This window comes from Geospiza fortis, unplaced genomic scaffold, assembly GCF_000277835.1.
Source record: "Geospiza fortis unplaced genomic scaffold, GeoFor_1.0 scaffold98, whole genome shotgun sequence".
Classification (NCBI taxonomy): Eukaryota; Metazoa; Chordata; class Aves; order Passeriformes; family Thraupidae; genus Geospiza; species Geospiza fortis.
Window position 1 is genome coordinate 6,343,825 of NW_005054306.1, and position 6,000 is coordinate 6,349,824.

The 6,000-nt window shown below is 36.9% G+C and overlaps 1 protein-coding gene across 1 annotated transcript in view; it reads right to left on the minus strand.

The window, feature by feature from the left end:
• The window catches only part of FRK (fyn related Src family tyrosine kinase), a 46,014-nt gene that overhangs the window by 23,918 nt on the left and 16,096 nt on the right, over positions 1–6,000 (minus strand). The gene's annotated exons all lie outside the window — the stretch shown is intronic.

Consider the following 6,000-nt stretch of genomic DNA (forward strand, 5'->3'; position numbering starts at 1 on the left):
GATTCCAAGGTGTAAATCACCCTGTTTCCCCATTCCACTGCCACGTCAATACCTCAGAGGAGTTACTGGCAATTTTTCAGCTTCGCTGCTTTTTCACAAACAAAACCAGTGTATCCCTCAAGTCACTACAAAAATTTCTGCGCCTGTGTTGTCTGAAAATCTACTCTGATCTGTGGCTTTTAAAACATTTTTCCTCACTAAACCCTGTAGTTTATAAAGGCTTCTTCAAGCAATAATTTTAATTTGCTCCTTTGAAGATAAGATTTAGCTCTCTTGCTGCTTTGTGCTGAGTTTAAATTACAGATAAATAAGACAAAGATGAGTCAGCATTCTCAGCTGGAGTGGTGTTCAGATTCCTTCCAGCAATCATGCAAAGCTCTTTCCAAGATTAGCTCCACCTCTTATTTGAAGCAAATGATGATAAATAGGTATCAGAAAGATGCCATAAGCTCATAGGAGAATTCCTTTTAAATTAATCATAGCTAAAACTATTACACAAACTTCAAATATAAATTAATGCACCGCAAGTAAGTTGCCTACTTGATTTGTAAGTTACTAGTAAAAAGTACAGACCGAGTCATCAACAAACTATTTTAGTATCTGCAAGGATTGTAGTCATCTAGAGGAATGGAGGAAATAAATGAGAATATTGGGTGATGCCTTAGCTGATCAAGCATGAGGACTGAAAAATGGGTTTGTATTAACAAAGAGGAAATAAAAAGAGGCAAATGCAGACAGCACTAACCCACGCTGAATATGCTTTATTAACAGAAAATGAAAAGAAAATTAAAGACAGATTTTTCCAGACCATATTCCTGTCCACTGAGTTGAAGATGATTTGGACAAAATAGGTCTTGATACATATTTGGCAAGCAAAGTAATCTCACTAGAAAGCTGTAATGTGTTAGAAGTAATTTTAATTAGTTAAATGTGTTCATTAATTCAACTAATTAATTAATTCTTTCATTAGACTGCAGAAAACTAAGTAATCAATAAATGTTCAAACCCTTGACTAAGGTTCTTGTCAAAGGAAGGAGAGTACAAGTTCAACTGTATTCAAGATGCAAAGAAAATCTGTCTGCCCTAAAATCTAAATTAGAATCTTTCTGAAATTTCTAAATATACCTGCTCTGAGAATAACATCTGAAATCTAACAAACTATACAAGACAAAAAAACTTAGTATTTGTCCCCTTGAAGCATTACCTATCACTCAATCATGTCCAAAGTGACTAATCCTCATTCAAGTGTATAAGAAGAGATGTTTAATTTTTTGTGTCTTCTTCTTGGGTTACAAGGATAGTACCTTTTCAAAATAATTTAATTTTGTACCAAACCCAAAACAGCTTCCAGTGCATTGTTAGCAAGACTGGATTTGATAGACATAGTCAAAATACAGTCTTTATGTGACTCAACATTTGAATATACAGCGTTAGTAACTCAAACTTCTAAAGCTGAAAACTTGAGCAGTAATACAATCTATGCAACTAGAGGAAACTCTTGGTTTATTTTGAATATATAAATTAATTATGTAAAACCATGTCTACAATATAAACCATGATTTGGGAAAATAATACGCACATAAGTTCATCACATTTAGGATAATTGTGATGATTTCAAAACATTTGATTTCAAAACATTTCAGCTTATATGCTTATTTTTATTAGGCTGGAAAAACTGCACTTAAATCAATATGAAATTACCATTAAAGGTTATATGGAGGATATATAATATGTAGGTTCTGACTCCAGATAAACCTAGCAGTCAAAAAGATCCTAACTTGCAAAATAGTATAATTAGAGCAACAGTATTAAAGGAGGTAAGTGTAACTGAAGCAATTACAGAGGGTGAAAAGTGGATACATATTGTGTATTACCTCATTTGCCCGACTTTATATGATTTGATTAAAATGTTTCAGAAAAATACAGGGAAAATTACTTTTAATAGCACTTGAATATTTGATTCTTAGTTCAAAGCCGTTTGGTTTGCAATAATAATTATACAGTACCAAAAGTAATACTGAATGTGAAAGAAACAATCTGTTAACTTCAAAGCAAATAATTTAATTTGTTATTCACTTTTTTTTTAAACTAAAGCACATCTGAATTTAAAGTACCATTTTCAGTGTAATGGAAGTTTAAATTCCTTTTATAAAGCATGAAGAGCTTATTTCGATTTCTAGTAATTGAACTTTTGCTTCAAAAGGCTTAATATTTTACTTGATCCAAAAGTGTGTATCTTAGAGGGAAAAGCACTCTAAAAAGTAATAATGAATCAAAGTAATTGCTCACCACGAGATATTGGTCTGCAGGATAGGAAGGTCAGACCAAAACAACACCCAATCCTCAGTAAATCTATTCATGTTTTATAGCTCAAAGACAGACAAAAGTTCTAAAAGAGAACACTTGGAAAACAAGAACTAAACATGAAGCACTATCCCCTGAACTAGTTAAGTAACTTCTCTGACTTCAGTGCAGTGTATTGGCACCAGGCAGTCCAGGAGAAGTTTGAATTAGCAATTCTTACACAGTATCAGCCTGAACTTCAGCTCACAGCCAGGCCACTTTGGGTCATGACTGTTGGTGCCAGATCAGTAGATTACCAGGTACGGCACAATGGCACCAGGTATGAGTGCATTCAGAATTGGGCACAATTTTCCATTTTGAGCAGGAGATGTCTGGCTAGCACAGCAATAGTCCTCTTCTGTCAGCAAGACCCAGAAAGATGCTTTCTTGGCCAACACTGCATCCAACACCCCAACTCCCTTTTAAGTGTAGGATGCCAGATCTGGTTTTTGGGGATTGTTTCTAGCAGCTTCCTCTAAATCCCTTGCTTACTCTATCATTCATCACTATCAGGAATACATTCATTAAAAATTCCAGGGTACTTCCAGGTCATTTTGGCCCCCCCCATATAGGACGACTTTGGAGCCAGAAAACATGACCTTTGTATAGGTCCATAACAAACACAGTCCTCACTTGTTGCAGATGATGCTCAATACTGGAATACCAGTGAGATTTGTTGTGGTTATTGAAAGCATAGTAATCACATCTGTTTTGGCCATCAGTTCTACCAGCACGTTTATCATCACCATGTCACATCACGGATTATAGCAGGTTTTGTCATGGCATGTTCTCTGACTGTGACAGTATCACTGCTGAGACCTCTAAAGACTTTCTTCCAGCAAAGGAAATCTTCATCTAGCTGAATGCTGGTGTTTACACTTGAAGGGCAATTTTTTTAAGAAACAGAGATCACATCACCTTACACTCATTCCTGCCTACCTATTCAGCCCAGTTTGAATTAAGATGGAGTCATGAGCTCAAGGGAAGTTGGTAGTGCTACCTGGCTCCCCCACTGCCTTTCCTGAGAAGCTTTCTGTCCTCCATGGTGCCATGCACTGCTGATCTCCATCTAAATGTCAAAGCCTCATTTACCTGGCTTTGCTTTCTGTCCCCCTGTGCTTTGCTGCATAAAAATCTGCTAAAATAAAAGTAGTCACTCCTACTTCTACACTTCTTATAGCAGGAAGATACAGCTGGAAATTTCAAGCTGGACAATAAAAGAGAGGAAAAGTAACATGGGCCAAAGAAAAATGTGGGGGCAAAGTTCTCCAATGCTGTATCACTGGCAACATTTCTACTGCCTGGTAACATGCCTAGAAAAGGACAAAAGCCCCAGTGGGGAAAAAAACAAAACAAAACAAAACAAAACCACAAATATCCCCATAACAAAAAGAACGAGTATGCAAATGAATTTTCTTCCTTCTCATTAATGCAAAATCTCCCTCTGATAAAACCTGTGCAATGCACTTATCTGAGATAGAGACTGAAGATGTTACAGATCTCAACTAATCTGGGAACTTTGGGCTTTTTCTGTCACAAAACTAACTCTATCCAATACACAGAACTAGTCTCCTCCCAAAAAAAGGATTCCCAGTCATGCTCCAGATGAAAATGCTCTCAGGGGAAATATATTTTTTGGCAGCCTGCCATTCCTTGGAAACCCCTTGCATAGACCCCACATCTCCCTACATTCCATCTCTCTTCTTGGTCTCTCCTAAATCTATAACATGCTAAATCCTGACTCTAACAAAAGGTGTGTGCTGAGCCTTAGCCAAAGCACTCCACTCATGGGCCAGACAAAATATTTCTTTGGACATGTCACTCTTTGGGTGATGTGGGTAAGATGCTCACGACCAAGCTAAAACTGACCCTGAAATAACATCTGCAATCTTTAACTTTCTTGGAAATCTCAGCAGATTCATCAATGCTCTTGTTATTCCCACTGAAAACCAGCAGAGAAAATGATGCAGAAGTTTTTCACCCATTTCCTTTAAGGCTCACCAGTTTCCCACTTTTATCCTCTACCATTACTTAGATTTAATGTGTACAGGAAAAAAGTCAGAATTAACTCTACAATTTCATATCTGAAGTCACTGAATTTCCTTTAATAAGTAGCCGTAGCTGGGATATGGGGAGATTATTTCAGTTTTTCATTCAAGTTGCAGGACACTGGAGGTAAGATAAGACTAAAAGCAGAGGTCTGTGACTTACTCCTGATTTTTTTAATGTTCAGTTAAAAGCAAAAGCCCTGAGGGCTGAGTCAGCAGTAAGGTACAACCACATACAGAAGCTGTGATCATTACAACAGGAATGAAGAAGGAGAAAAGAGGGGAAAATGCTGAAAAATACAAGGAGAAACAACAGAATGTATAACAGCAAATAAGTCACATAAGATTTATTTTCAAAAATTATTGAAGATGTTAAAATGAACAACACAATCCTATCCTTGATCAGCACTTTGTGGCATAAGGGCACCTTGCTTCCCACTTTTCATAAGTGCTCACAACTGGGACTTACTTTCTCATGTTGGGGTAAGTCTCTTGAGTCTGCTAAATGTCAACAGCTGAGAGGGTTTGTTGAGATTCCTGTAGTTCTCAACCAGAAGTCTCCATTAGGGAACAAATGGTGCTGACAAAAAGGTTATCTGGCCCTCCAGAAGATTAATTCAAGTGTGTTAACTGTGCCTGTAGTACTAGGCTGAAGAGAATATATTTCTTTGATGGAGAAAATCAAAGAATTACTGCATTCAGAGCAAAATTCTTGGGTGAAGACAAAAAAAAACCCAGATACTCTCTATACTGAAACCACATATATCTCAGCTTCTTCTGGAATGAAGAAAGCTTGTGTAAGAGCCAAAACAAATATAGAAAAGCTCCATCAGCATATTAAGTTTACATTTTAAATGCTTTAAAATCTATCATCATAGAAAGCTGTAACTGCACACTGAAGTACTTCAAAGTTAGCAGATGACAATATTAATATTGCTTTCATGGCATCCACTCAGCCATTTTCAGAAGATCCACTGTGATACCATCTTTAATTACATGGTCATATCCAGTGCTCCCTACAGTGTTAATATGAATGCTGCCCACTGAATAGTTACCCTCTATTTTGTTTTGTCATTGCATAGATAGAGTTCATTTACTGTTTTAAACAATTTATATTGTTTAGCATCTGCTTGCCATGCCAGTTACAAAATTACATGAATGGCTTCTTTCCCAGCAGCCTCTACTATAGTGTTCATTACTGTAATATCCAAATGCTCTACAAATATTCATTAAATACTTTTTCTGTCTCTTTTCCTTGCAATATACTTTCTGCGGTGGAGAAACAGCCCAAAAAGGGACTAAGGCAATATGAAAATACTGCGAGTATTTTCTACTAATTTTGGATGTCCAACTTGAAAAGTCCAAGATCTGCCTTTCAGGAATTTAACATTTTGCACAATTTAACAGTTATTTGCACAGCAATAGGTGCTAACTTCTGTGCCACAGAAGACAAGGAGGGATGCATGGAAAGCTAAAGAGACAGAGAGATCCTCCAGGGTCTTATTCAATTACTTTCATCATATGACCACTCTGTGACCACTGGCCTTACTCAGCACATGGAAACCTGAACAGGCTTGTGTGCACCACTCTTCTCTGCTGTCATCTATGA